We start from the raw sequence: 15,007 nt of genomic DNA, 5'->3' as shown, positions 1-15,007 counted from the left end.
TTTGGAAAAAGCCCCACCTAAGACCACATGAGACTTTGGGGGGACATCTAAACACAAGCCATAACAGCCACCAGGAGACAGACAGGGGTAAAGGGGAGGAAAGGAGCTATAATCAGCATGGCCATGCTGGGAAGAACAGACGAAGAAATTCAAACTCTGTCTTCAAGAGATTATCAAAAGCTTTGTGATTTTATAGAAAAGGGGAATAAAAGCAAGTATGGGGGTTATGCATAGCTGGGACAGTTGCATACCTGGCAAGGTAGGTAATCCTGGTCAAGCTGTTGTCTCAGGACTAGTTCCTAGAGATCTCCATGAGATAATTGCTCCTGCTTAGAGGGATGACCATATCATGGGGTAGTGTGTGAGGTTCTGCTTTTCCTTGAATCTGAGGTGACTGCAGGGTTAGGACAATGCCCAGAGACTACTAGGTACAGTTTCAGGTATTCTAGAACACTACATTATATATTTTAAAAATGCCAGTTGTATGTCCCTGAATATTTTGCCTCAGTCTTTAAGGGAGATGAGATAGGTTAGGTAAATTCAGGGCTAGTGAGGGTCTAGTGCTACCTACTATTTAGCATGCCTGCACACAGGTACAAGCTACATTCTCCTGTTGGCTGGATGACAGTAGCAGCTCAGTTCCTGTCCTCCTTCCTCTGACGGATCTGAGTCAGGACTGGATAAAGTAGTGTTCTTTTTATGGACCCTCTCGAGACCACTCCATTGATGATCCCATCGTTCCTCCTGATGAACCCGAGCTCCGGGGCTCCCAGCATGGAGACCTGTAGGCTCATCCTCCTGAGAATCTGGTGAAAGCCCAATGATATCAAACCAAGAAGGCGTATCCATGTTCATATTTAATGTTACAGGCATACTTGGCACATGTGAGCAGATATATTTGATATGTGAACTTCTGATACCTGCAAAGGCTTCTGGCCATCCATGCCCAGTATCTCCCAATCCATGAAGGAAAATAACCACAGCCGTGGCCTTCTGGGTGGGGGGCACGATGGCTGGCATCGGAGCAGACATATTACTGCCGCACATCCACCGGCTCTCCGGACAGCACGTCGGAAGCGGAAGGGAGAGGGCGCACTTGGCGGCGGCCTAAGGGCATGTGAGCCCTCCCTGCCCTTCTTCCATGAGGCCCTCACCAGAAACCAAGCAGATACCAGATATTCTTGGATCTCCAGAGATCCTCTCCTCCAGCCATGGACCTCCATGCAGCTGCCCCAGTGCGGCGCTTCCCTGAACTGAGTGGTCGGTGTGTCACCTGCCCCACACACTGTCCTGCTGAGGGTCGCTCTCCTGTCTTCCTGGAGTGTCAGCCACCTGGCCTTTCCTAAAAACCATCCTTCCTCTTCCCTGGTATCGCTTGCTGCCATTCATGTCAGAACCTTGCCTTTCACCTTCTGCAGCAAGGACTCCAAGTTCAGAGAATTTCCAAAGGAGGCAAGAAAGGCAAGGCGCTGCAGGAAGATCAGAGAAAGGAATGGACATCCACGCCGAGACAACCGCTTCCAAGGCTGTGCACCCATCTCTGTCTGGAACCCTTCTGGCTCAGTGTGGTCCGCCGACCAGGAGCAATAGCGTGTCCTGGGAACTCGGCAGATATGCAGAGTTTCAGGTCCCACCCCAGACCCAGGGCAACAGATCCCACGGTTTTGCCGAGATCGCCAGGCGATGCATTTGTACATTAAAGTGTGATATACATCAGGCTAGGGCTTGTCCTCCATTCCTCACTGTGAGCTCTGCGGCAGGGGCCTCGGTTCAGAGCAGGACTGTGAAGGGAACCGGAAGCGATAACACAGGGCTCAGCCTCGGACTCATCCCAGCCAGCCTGGCCTGGAGGGGGGTGTGAGTGTTTCTCCATAGCACTGGCTCGAACCCACCCGACTCTGCCCCCCAGGATCCCTTCCTGTGTACTCAGCATGACCATCCCAGCTGCACCAGCCTGCATAGCTCCACCTGCGAGATGCCTCTGAACTCGAGAGAGGGAACTTCATTTTGTTGGGTGGCGATGTTTTATCTTCAAATGTGCACGGTTCACTTGGAGAAAAAAAAATTCAGGGGTAGTAAACTTTGTATTACCAGTTTTTAGACAGATATTCTGTAAGTTATTAGTATGCCTACATGAAGAGCCGAGTAGCAAATTGACCTAAAGTTTAAAGGTATATATTGGTTAGGGTTGTCTAGAGGAACACAGTCTATAGGGAAAAAAATACATATATACAGTGGTACCTCGGTTCACAAACTCCATTCTCTTCATGATTCTAGTCACAAACTGAACTGGATGAGAAGCAAATCAAATTCCCCATAAGGCCAACATTAAACCTAACCATTGAATTTGATTTGCTTCTTATCTAAAAGTGGGAGGGTCCACAATTGCCGTGTGTGTGTGTGTGTGTGTGTGTGTGTGTGTGTCTGTGCTCGAGAGCTGGAGGATCCAGTAGCTGTTTAGCCCAAGAAATAGAAGCCCCAGAACAAGAGGGATCAAGGATGCAGCATTAGTTCAAGGTCAAAGACCTGGAAGTTTCCTGAAGAGTCACTGGTGTGAGTCTGCATACCACACCTGAAGCTGGAAGAAATTTGAAGAAACTGGAAACTGCCAAAGGCAATGGCAGCAAAAGAAACACCTGCTCAAGCAGGCTGGACCTCTTCAGAAACAGCCACACTTCTTTCTTCTTTCCCTTTTGTATTCTATTTGCCACCCACAACCAGGGTGGGTCTTCCCTTTGAGTTCGATGGCCTACATGCCAATCATATCTTGAAACACCCCTCAGACACATCCAGAAGTGTGCTGTACTAATCTCCTAGGTGTTTCTTACTATAGTCAAGTTGTCATATCACAATTAATGGTCACAAGGTAATGAAGGAAACAGATATAAAATGAAGACAGCTTTAACCTACTTTACCCAGTGGGCTTCTGCAGATCCAGCCACTAAGTCTGTGCTTTAACCTATTTTTGATTGATCCAGGAAGATTTGTAAATGTGTTTCCAGTGCTACTGCATTCCTGATATCTCATTAAGAAAATACCATGTTTTCCTGGTGGGGAAGACAGTATGACCCAGAAAAGACCAGCAATACAGCTGCACTTTCTCTGCAATGAAGAACTACTTTTCACCTCTGATTCTCAGGCCTGATGCTGATTGCCAGGACTGATCCTCAGAAGGCAGTCAATGTGATATTGTCATACAATGTTCTCCCAATAAGCAGGGAAGGCAAATAATATTTTCTGAATGCCTACTGTGTGTCATGTGCCTTCTGAGTATTTTATGGTCCTAAGACACATTTAGTTAAATATCATGTGACCTTCAGTTGAGGAAACAAGATATAAATTGAACTAATTTACCCATTTCCACAATAGGACAAAGATCTGAAGCTAAGTGGAAATCTGACTGTGTGACCTCAAAACCTGTGTTCTTTTCCCTTATAGGAATAAAATTCCAATGATTATGTTTCTGGATGAATTTAAGAAAGGAGAGATGAAAATAGTTCAATATTTAGTGACTTGAGAAAGGAGAATACTTCTGGAGGGAAAATTAGGTAAAATTTATCAGAATTTATAAACCACCAGCACTGCCTAAACCTATATCAATGTATGTTAGACCTTGTCCCCAGAGCTTTCCATTACATGAATTGAATCCTCCTCACACCTGCCAGGAGAGTATTATCCCCATTTCATAGATGAGAAACCCAGATACTGAAATGTGAAGAAACTTCACAAAGCTTCTCTGTGAGATTACAGTCCAGGTTTGGTTGATTCTATTTTTTTTAGTTAAATTATGACTTTTATTGCTTGGAGACATAGACAAATTTATGCCACTGGGACAGAGGTGTGGATGACTCATATTTCCAATTGGGGTGGAAGATCCACTCAGTCTTATACTATCGAGACAATCAGTAAATCCAGCTCCCAATTGGTATCAAATGGAACTTGGCATCCTTAGCCTTTCTGTTCCTCTAAAGATGCTTTCAAATAGAAACTGATTTCTGAATTAAGTGGTAGAGATCTTCAGGGAGATCAGGAGCAAGTCTTTTAGACTTAAGAATTCTTAAAATTTTACTACCCATCACAAAATGTACTTGTGCAATGCCATGAGAGTCTCTCAGGATCACACTGATCTGTGAGGGAGTCAGGCCCTTCTTGGCTAGCTTGTAAATCTGCTCCTTCATGTTGTCAGATGTCGGCTTAAGCCAGGTGGGGACACTGTGGTTATATGGCAGAGCTGAGTGTGACAGGCCCTCCCCAGGAACATGCATATGACCCATGATGGCAGAGGTCTAGAAACAAAAGCCACGTTTGGTTCATTCTAAAGCCAATTGCCTTTCCTTACAAGAGTCTTCCTCCTAGCCCAACTTTTGGCACCATATCCCAGAATGGCTTCCTGTTCTCAAACAGCATGCAAGGTGACATTTCTACTTCATCCCTTTGTTATACTCTGGCTCTTTTTTTCAGGGTAGGCCTCTCTCCAACTATTTGCTGACAAGGATCCATTAGCCCAGTGAGAAAGACCCCTGCCTCACTGTCCCTCCCTCCTTGCTCTCACTAGGATCCCTCTTTGCACCTGATTCCCCATCATTCTTCCCTTAGTCCAGTGGAAGAGGCAGTGAAGAAAGGCAGAAGATCCATCCCTCTGCTAAGGGGAGCAGCTAACTGGCACAAAGACTTGCCTCCCAACTCCAGGAGAGAGAACTTGTTGTCACATTAGTTCCAGTGTTTGCATTCAAAATAATTCCTCCTGCTAAATGGCATGAAATAATCTCACACTGCCACAACATTTCTTAATCTAAATCCATCATCTCCTGTGTGGCTTTTTTTTTTTTTAGTACTGGGGATCGAACTTGGGTCCTTGTATTTGTGAGGCAGGCAGCTGAACCACTGAGCTAAATCCCCGACCCCTATGTGGCTTCTTGATCCTGCTCTTCCATTGAGATGCCATATGTTCCAATCAGAAGGTATCTTTTATGCCTTGGGCTCCAGTCAGAAAGTCTCTTTTAAGAAGACTTCAATGAGGCAGACAGATCACAAATTCCAGCTCAGCATTGGTAACTTAGAGACTTAGCAAGACCCTACCTTGAAATAAAATAAATTGAAATAGCTGAAGATGTAGCTCAGTATGAAGGCCGTGGGTTTAATCCCCAGTAAACACACACAAACACACATGACTTCAAATGTACAACAAACCATACACTGCATATATTGAAATAACTTTGATTACTCTGAAGATTTGGAATATACTTTCTATTTCCACACATCTACTGAGTAACATTTTAAAATTGAATAGCACTTTGTAGTTGGGCCAGCCCTTTTTCATTGTTATCTCATTTGGAAACTTAAATTTCCAAAGAGTTGCCTTTAGATGAAGCCACTACAAGAGGAAAGGCTAGAATTGTGGCCCAGGGCATCTCCTGGTAATTCCTCTGCCCTTTCTTCCCTCTATAAGTACCTTCAGAGAAGCATCCAGTTCCCAATCCCTCTGAAAAGATAGGACTCCACTCTGTCTGAGCTTTATACATGAAACAAGGATCTGACTTCTTTCCTTGCTCTGCTGCACAACAGTACAAAACACAGAAATATTATTATCTCTGTAAATAAAAAATGTTATTCTTGTTTTAAATGTCTCTAAGAAACTTGGACCCAAAGCTAAACTTTCAGGTCAAGATTATCTACCCAGTAGTTAAGACTGACCTTACTTTATTAAACTACTGAGCTCTTTCCTCCCATGAAGAATAATTCATTGTTGAGCTAAACATGCTTATGAAATAATTAAATGAGAGCTACACAAATGATCACAACAAGAAAAGCCTTATTAACTTGCATATAAAACATTATGGTATTTGTAGATAGATGTCACCATAGCAGTGATTTAAAAAAAAAAAAATCAGGGCCGGGGATTTAGCTCAGTGGTTTTGCCGCCTGCTGAGCAAGCGCAAGGACCCAAGTTCAATCCCCGGTACAAAAAAAAAAATCAAACATTTGGCATGGTAAGCGAAGTATGGGCTATAATTTTTGTCTGATGTTGCTTTATATGACCTGCAACATGACAGTGACTTAACAGGAACTAAAAAATAAAAGGAACTAAGATCGAAGTGGATTAAAGATCTAAGTATTAAGACAGAAACACTAAACTTGTTGGAAGATTAGTTAGGTAGAACTCTTGAAGACATTGGCACAGGAAAAGACTTTATAAACAAAACCTCAGTAGCCCGGGAACTAGCACAAAGAATCAACAACTGGGGCTTCATCTTATTAAAAAGCTTCTGCACTGCAAGAGAAACCACCAACAGAGCTAAGAGACAACCTACAATGTGAGAAAAAAATTTTAGCAGCTGTACCTTAGACAAAGGACTAATATCTAGTATATAAAGAACTGAAAAAAATCAGACCCCCCAAATTCAAAAACCCAATTCAAAAATGGGCATCTGAAATGAACAGACATTTCTCAGACAAAGAATTAAAAGCAGCAAATACATGGAAAAATGTTCAACATCACTGGTCATTCAAGAAATGCAGATGAAAACAATACTGAGATTCCACCTCACCCCAGAAAGAATGGCTGCTATCAAGAAATCAACCAATAACAAATGCTGGCGGGGGTGTGGGGAGAAAGGAACCCTTCCTCACTGTTGGTGGGAGTGCAAACTGGTGCAACCACTGTGGAAATCCATATAGAGATACCTCAAAGAACAAGGGCTAGAGGTCCCATTTGACCCAGCTATTCCCCTGCTGGGTATCTTCCCAAAAGAATTAAAAGAATCATACCACAGCAATATATGTGCACCTATGTTTATAGCAGCACAGTTTGTAATAGCTAAAGCTTGGAAACAGCCCAAGTTCCCATCAACTGGAAACTGGATAAAGAAGATGTGGGTTTTTTTATAAAATGGAGTACTACTTAGCCATAAAGAACAAGAAACTAGAGACATTTATAGCTAAATGGATGCATACTGAGGCCATACTCATAAGTGAAATAAATAAGACACACATGTGTAAATACCAAATAGTTTCTCTAGTGTGAGAAGCTGAAAGTGTAAATAAGAAATAAAATGATTAAAATAAATAATGGATAATTTGAAATAGGAAGAAAAGGTCCGAAGGTGTAGGTGTGGTGGGAGGGGAAGGGAAAAGGAAAGGAGAGAAAGGAAAAATTACGAGAAAAGAAAAAAAATGGAAGCAAAGTCTATGTAAATAGGGAAGGGTGGAGGGGGTGAAGGGTGCACAGGTAATGGGGCAAAAAATAAGAACCAAGATACGTCATATACAGGTACAAGCACCCAATGATAAATGTAAATGTATTGTTTACCTAAAATGTACCAATAAAAGAATTTAAGGGGAAAAAAATAAAAAAAATAAAAGGAGTTTCCCTTCCCTTTCCTTGCTTGTTTCTCCTTCCTCCTCCAAGCCATTTCAGGCTTTCTATCTTGATTAACCATGTCTTAGTAATTGGAGATTGCAGCTCAGAACAGTAATTCTGTCCCATAATTGTAGATGATACATTTTAATTCCACTCTCTAATTGGCAGTGATCAGGCTTATTTGGAGTGCTCAAAAAGAAGGCTGTGATCTCCTCTTTCTCTTCCTGAAGTGCAGTATCTCTTGTTGACTCATCCCCCTCTGAATGATTATATGTCGATAGTTATACAATATGATAAATTTTCTTAGATTTGGAAAATTTTGAAAAAGGATTTCTTATACATTGTTTCCTTGATTGAAAATCTGCCAGCTCTGAAGTTATGGTCTTTTAATCATGTGGTCACTACATCTTTGATTGGCTTCAAAAGGGTCATTTTATGTGCTCAGCAGTTAATATTGGTATAAAATAATAGAATTTTTAATCTCTATTTCTTTTTAAAAAAGGAATATTTTCTAATTGAAGAAAATAGCAAGGAAAGATGATTCATTGGGTTTGTACTGAACATATAAAATTCTATAATAACTTGGCTTGTTTCATAAAGTTTCTCCAAGTATATTTTTCAAAATGTTTCTATTCAAATGGTTCCTTAATGAAAATAAACCTTAGGTCATTGCAGACTCAAAACCCAAAGATCAGCTATATCTGGAAGATACCTCTGAGAAGTACCCATTCCCTAAGGGTTCTAAATACTAGCAATAAAGATACTCAGAATAAGCAATATACAAATATCAACCTAGGAATTAAACCAAAAACATCAACAACAAAAAAATAAAAATGAGAAGACACCTAAACAAAACACAAACCCAGACAATCAGCTCACCAAAGGCAAATCCAGAGGGCAAAGAGATGGAAGAATCTGAAAGTCAACTACCTGGAGTCCCCAAACTGGTAACAAGGGAAGTAACAAAACAGATGAAGAAGGCTCTAGAAAAAATCAAAGCAGAAATAATTTCCAGGATAACTGCAAAGATTGTGACCTGAATGAAAGATATGCTTAGTGACTCTAGAATGGATAAAGATTAAAAAACATAGAGAATCTCAGAAACATGATGGAAACCATGAATGCCCAGCATAGGAAAGAAATGGAATCCATGAAACAGATTCAAACAGATATCCAGGAGATTAAAAACTTCATTAAAAGTATGCACAGCAGAATGAGTCAATGTGAAAACAGAATATCAGATATAGGACAGGATTGGGGTTAATGATCATGAAAAGTGAGATTTCTTAAAAATAGAAAGGTACCATGAGAAATCAATCCAGCAGCTGCTAGATGATGCAAAGAAGAATAACATAAGATTGATCAGAGTGAATGAAAAAGCAGGAGGTAACACAAACAACATAAAAAACCTGTTCACAGAAGTAATGGCAGAAAACTTTCCAAGCAGGGGAAAAGAATTTGAGATACAGATAAGTGAAGCATATAGGATTCCAACTAGCCATGATAAAAAAATGTCTACGCCTAGGCATATGATAGTCAAGATTCCAGAAATCCAACAGATGAACAAGATATTAAAAACAGAGAAAAGAAACAAATTACAAACAAAGGAAAACCCATCAGAATCACAGCAGGCTTCTAAACACAAACCTCAAGTCAAGAAGAGGCTTGAGTGAAGTATTTCAAACTCTAAAAGAAAACATCCTCCAACCCAGATTGATGTATCCTGCAAAACTGTCTTTCAAAATCAGTGGAGATATTGTTCCTTGCTTACAACAAGGAACACCTGAGGAACTTCATAAATATCAAACCAGCACTCCAAACAGTTCTCAACAATATCCTAGAAAAAGAAAATGAGGACTAAAACTCCATGAACCCCAATAGAATGAAGCCATCCAGGAAGGCAAGACATTAAATAGAGAGGGAGAATAAATTTTTTTAAAAGAGCCAACAATAGGAAAATATCATGACAATGATAAATCAATATACATCAGTTATAACCATCAATGTTAATGGTCTCAATTCATCAATGAAAAGAAATAGACTGCAGAATGAATCAAGATGCAAGTTCCAATGATATGCTGCAAGAAATACACTTAATTCAAAAAGACATTCATAGACTGAAAGTCAAAGGATGGAAAACAATACTACATGCAACAGGAACGTGGAAAAAAGCAGGGGTAGCTATCCTATTTACAGACAAAGTGGATTTCAAACAAAAACTAATTAAGAGAGACCAAGAAGGTCACTATATCCTTGTAAAGGGAACAATCCAAGAGGAAGAAGTGACAATCATAAATATATATGCATCAAACACTAGTGCACCCAACTATATAAAACAAATATTAATGGACATGAAAAATCAAATAAGCACTAATACAATAGTAGTAGGGGACCTCAATACCCCACTGTCATAAATAAACAGATCAAGCAGACAAAAATTCAATGAAATATTAGAGCTGAACCAAACTTTTGAACAAATGAACTTAATAGATGTCTGCAGAGTGATTCACCATACAAAATCAGAATACACATTCTTAGCTGCACAGAGGTTGTTCTCCAAAATAGACTACATGTTAGCTCATACAACATGCTTAAGTAAATGCAAAGTAATTGAAGTTATCTTTTGTATATTGTCAGAAAATAGCACAATGAAATTGGAGGTCAATAGCAAAAGAAACCACAAGAACTTCATAAACATATGGAAATTGAATAACACCCTCCTGAACAACCTTTGGGTTACAGAGAAAATTAAAATAGAAATTAGACAGTTTCTACAATTAAATGATAATGCCAAAACAACCTACTGGAATTTATGGGACACAATGAAAGCAGTCCAACGAGGGAAATTCATAGCAGTGAATGCCCATATTATGAAAACAGAGAGCACTCAAATAAACAACCTAATGCTGAAAAAGAAGAAGGAAGACAAACTGAAATCTCATGCAAGGGAGGAAATTATAAAGATCAGAGCAGAAATTAATCCAATGGAGACTTAGAGAATGATACAAAATATCAATGAATTGAAGAGTTGGTTCTCCAAAAGAATAAATACAGTTGACAAACCCCTAGCCAAACTTATCAAAAAAGCAAAGAAAAGGCTCAAATCCATGCAATTACGAATGAAAATGTGAAATTAAAACAGATCCAGGAGAAATCCAGAGGATCATCAATACCTACTTCCAGAACCTATACTCCAATATGATGGAAAACACAGAAGACATGGACAGATTCCTAGATACATATGAATAGCTGAACCAAGAAGATATAAAAATTCTAAAAACAACCCTATATCAATGAAATTGAAAATATAATAAAAATTATCAACAAAGAAAAGCCCAGGGCCTGAAGGCTTCACTGCTGAATTCTACAAGATACTTAGAGAAGAGCTAATGCCACTACTTCTCAAACTCTTTAATGAAATTGAAAGGGCAGCAGTACTCCCAAAATCATTCCTGGAAGCAAGCATTACCTTGATTCCAAAAGCAGAGAAAGACTCAACCAAAAAAGAGAACTACAGGCCAATCTCCCTAATGAACATAGAGGCAAAAATCCTCAATAAGATACTGGCAAACAGAAAGGAGGCAATCATCAAGAAAATGATACAGCCTGACCAAGTTGGATTCATCCCAGGAATGCAAGGATGGTTCAACATATGTAAATCAATAAATGTACTACACTATATTAACAGAGGCAAGAACAAAAACCATATGATCATCTCAATAGATGTAGAAAAAGCATTTGACAAAATCCAACACCCATTCATGATAAAAACCCTGGAGAAAATTGGAATAGGTAGTCTTTATCTCAACCTGAAAAAAGCCATCTATGAAAAACCAACAACCAACATCATACTAAATGGTCAAAAACTGAAATCCTTCACATTAAAATCAGGAACAAGACAAGGATGTCCACTATCACCACTCCTGTTCAGTATAGTTTTGGAAACATTAGTCACAGCAATTAGACAAGAGAAAGAAAATGAATAAAGATAGAAAATGAAGAATTTAAATTGTCATTATTAGCGGACACATGATATTCTATATAGAAGACCCCAAAAACTCCACCAAAAGATTTCTAGAGTTAGTAACTAAATTCAGTAGAGTAGCTACATCCTAAGTCAACACTCAAAAATTAATAGCCCCCTGTACACGAATAACAGACTCACTGAGAGAGGAATTGGGGAAACAGCTTCTTTCATGATAGCATCCAAATAATGAAATACCTAGGAACCAATCTAACAAAGAAAGTAAAAGACCTCTACTTGAAAACTATAGCACTCTGATAAAAATGATTGAAGAGTATATCAGGAAATGGAAAGACATACCTTGTTTGTGGGTAGGAAGAACCAATATAGTGAAAATGGCCATACTTCCAAAACTGCTATATAGATTCAATACAATCCGGATTGAGATTTCAAGAGCATATTTCACAGAGCTAGAGAAAACAATCCAAAAATTCATTTGGAACCAGAAGAGACCTAGACTAGCAAAAGCAACTCTAAGCAACAAAGACAAGGCAAGGGGTATCACAATTCCCAACTTGAAACTATACTACAAAGCTGCTGTGATAAAAACAGCATTACTGGCAAGGAAATAGATCTGAAGATCAAAGGAACAGATTAGAACTTGCCAAAGATTGAAACTAGACCCAGATCTTTCACCATGCACTAAAGTAAAATTGAAATGGATTAAAGATCTAAATATTAAAACAGAAACAATAAGCCTGGTGAAAGGTAGGTTAGGTAGAATTCTTGAAGACATTGCCATAGGAAAAAACTTTATGAACAAAACCCCAGTTGCACGGGAACTAGCACAAAGAATCAACAACTGGGATTTCATCTTGTTACAAAGCTTTTCCACAGCAAAAGAAACCACCAACAGAGTGAAGAGACAACCCACAGTGTGGGAAAAAAAATTTGCCACTGTTCCTCAAAGGAACAGAATATCTAGAATATATAAAGAACTTTAAAAAATCAGACCCCCCAAATTTAAAGATCCAATCTGAAAATAAGCATCTGAAATGAATAGATATTTCTCAGATGAAGAAGTAGAAGCAGCAAATAAATATATGAAAAAATGTCCAACATCACTGGTCATTTGAGAGATGCAAATGAAGACAATGCTGAGATTCTATCTCACTCCAGAAAGAATGGCTGCTTATTAAGAAATTAACCAATAACAAATGCTGGTCGGGCTGTGGGGAAAAAGGACCCCTTTTCCACTGTTGGTGGGAGTATAGACTGGTGCAACCACTGTGGAAATCAATATGTTGATTCCTCAAAAATCTAGGAATAGAGGTCCTATTTGACCCAGCTATTCCCCTTCCGGGTATGTTTCTGAAAGAATTAAAAGCATCACATCACAGTGATATATGTGCACCCATGTTTATAGCAGCACAGTTTTATAGTAGCTAAATGTTGGAAACAGCACAAATTCCCATCAACTTGTAATTGGATAAAGAAGATATGGGCTTTTTTAATAAAATGGAGTACTACTCAGCTATAAATAAAGACAAACTAGAGACATTTATAGCTAAATGGATGCACCTTGAAGCCATACTCTTAAGTGAAATAAATAACACACACATCTGTAAATACCAAATTGTTTCTCTGGTGTGAGAAACTAAAAATGTAAATGAGGACCAGAATGTATAACAGATATTGTGAAAGAAGAAGAAAATATTCAATGGGGAGGGGGAACTGGGGTGGCAGGGGAAAGGAAAGAGGGGAAGGAAAAAAGAATTAAAGGGAAAAAATGAAAAAATGGAAACAAAGCTTATGTAAATAGGAAGGAGTGGAGGGGTTGAAGGGAGGGAGTGGAAAAAATAAGAACCAAGATATATCATGTACAGGTATAAATTCCCAATGATGAATGTGATCATAATGTATAACTAAAATGTACCAATAAACTTAAATAAATAAATAAATAAATAATTTTTAAAAGAAAAGAATCCTGGGGCTAGGGATGTAACATTGGTAGAATGCTTGCCTAGTGTGCAGGAGGACCTGGGTTCCATCCCTATTGTTTCAAAATTCCAAGAGAGAGGAGATAGCAATGGGAAACAGGAGGATTTATTTCAGGTGTTAAGTGAACACCAGCTCAATGGACTCTTGTCCAAAGGAAGAGAATTGAGCAAAAGTTCCAGCTTTTATACACTTGATCTAATAGGGGTGGTCATTGTAGTCACGTAAAAAGTGTGTTTACTGAAACAGGACAAAGGCAGACAGTTTTATAATTTATCCTTCCAAGAAGACAGTATCTTATGAATCATATGAGAACAGGGTGTCATAGACTTTGTTTACAGGACATGGTTCAATTTTATCTGTACCAGAACAAGAAGTTACAGCTACAAGGCAGAGGGAGGTGATCCAAGGGGTAGGGGGAACTGCCCAAGGCTTGGAACAACTTGTTTTTGTCCTGCTTTACCATCACCTAAAAAAAAAAGTCCCTGTCCCCTAAATGCCATGCATTATATAACCCTTCTGGAGGATTGTGGTGTATACTAGATATTTAAAGCCTCTGATAATTCCTGAAACAATAATAATAAACCTTATTTGGTTTACTTTTTTGAAAGCCTAGATTAATGGATTGTTTTCCAGAGAACCATGAAATCCTGTTTTCAAGTAACATATGTTGAACTGTGCTTATAATTCAATCATTTTTAAATTCACAAATTTTACTATATAAACTTATAAGTTAATCACATTGGAGCCATAAAATTTCTTTAAAATACATGATCAAAGGAGGAGTGATTTGGTATGTGTTTAAGAAAACAGAATAAATGCTGCCTTTAGAAAAAGAATTGACAGTGTTTTAAGATGAAAATTAAACATAAAGTAGTCTCTTATAGCAGGGGTTTTCCCTATTGATATTTGAGGCCAGATGCATTTGGTCATGGGGGCTGTGCTGTGCTCTGTAGGATAGTCAGCAGCATCCCCGGCCTCTATCTACTACATGACACTACCACACTTATCCTTAGTTATGACAACAAGAAATGTCTCCAGGCAGTATCAAATGTGCCCCAGGGGCAAAACTGTCCCATTGAGAACCACTGCTCTGGAGCACCCCAATAGTGGAGAGCTTACAGTTCATTTTCTGCATGAAAATTGTTCCAAGTTGTTCCAGTTTTGATTCAGGCCCAGTGGTATCTAATATTTGAGGTGGAACAAAATAAAACACTTGAAGTTAGTCTTAATGTAATTGAGAAGCAAGTCCAAGACATTTTCAAAGGGAACATTTATCAGTGCTTTGGCTTTATATTTTTAAAGCATAATAGTGCTCTACCTGTTTTGCTTATGTAAAAAAGGACTTAAAAGGAAATGTGACTTTTATTCTTAGTTCACTGGTTAATAGCTATTTTAAAATCTCTTCTGGTTTGAAAACTCTCAGAACAAAATGAAGGATATGAAAGTAGTCCAGACATAGGTAGAAGGAATGTAAAGGTGGAAAAGGATAGACCAGCCTACCCGACATGGTGTGGGAAACCAGGCTCCTCAAACTGTCCCCGCTTCTTATGGCTTTAAAAGCCAACTTCATTTACAGTGGCATGATGGAATCATGGCGTAAAACTGCTGTTTTTGAGATTGTTTTTTGCGGACTCCAGCCCAAGCACATATTCTCCGGAATGTGTTTGTCATTTAACCAGGCT

General features: G+C 39.1%; 1 protein-coding gene and 1 pseudogene across 14 annotated transcripts in view; one reads left to right on the top strand and one right to left on the bottom strand.

Moving 5' to 3' along the window:
* The window catches only part of Frmpd4 (FERM and PDZ domain containing 4), a 1,030,958-nt gene that overhangs the window by 864,865 nt on the left and 151,086 nt on the right, over positions 1-15,007 (top strand). The gene's annotated exons all lie outside the window — the stretch shown is intronic.
* On the bottom strand, positions 3,795-4,274 carry LOC106008362 (small ribosomal subunit protein uS15-like; annotated as a pseudogene).

The sequence above is a fragment of the Heterocephalus glaber genome, unplaced genomic scaffold (assembly GCF_053883595.1).
Source record: "Heterocephalus glaber isolate CG9 unplaced genomic scaffold, H.glaber_assembly_v1.0 deba00001594, whole genome shotgun sequence".
NCBI lineage: Eukaryota > Metazoa > Chordata > Mammalia > Rodentia > Bathyergidae > Heterocephalus > Heterocephalus glaber.
The sequence above is the reverse complement of the archived record's forward strand: the minus strand, read 5'-3'. Positions and strand labels throughout refer to the sequence as shown.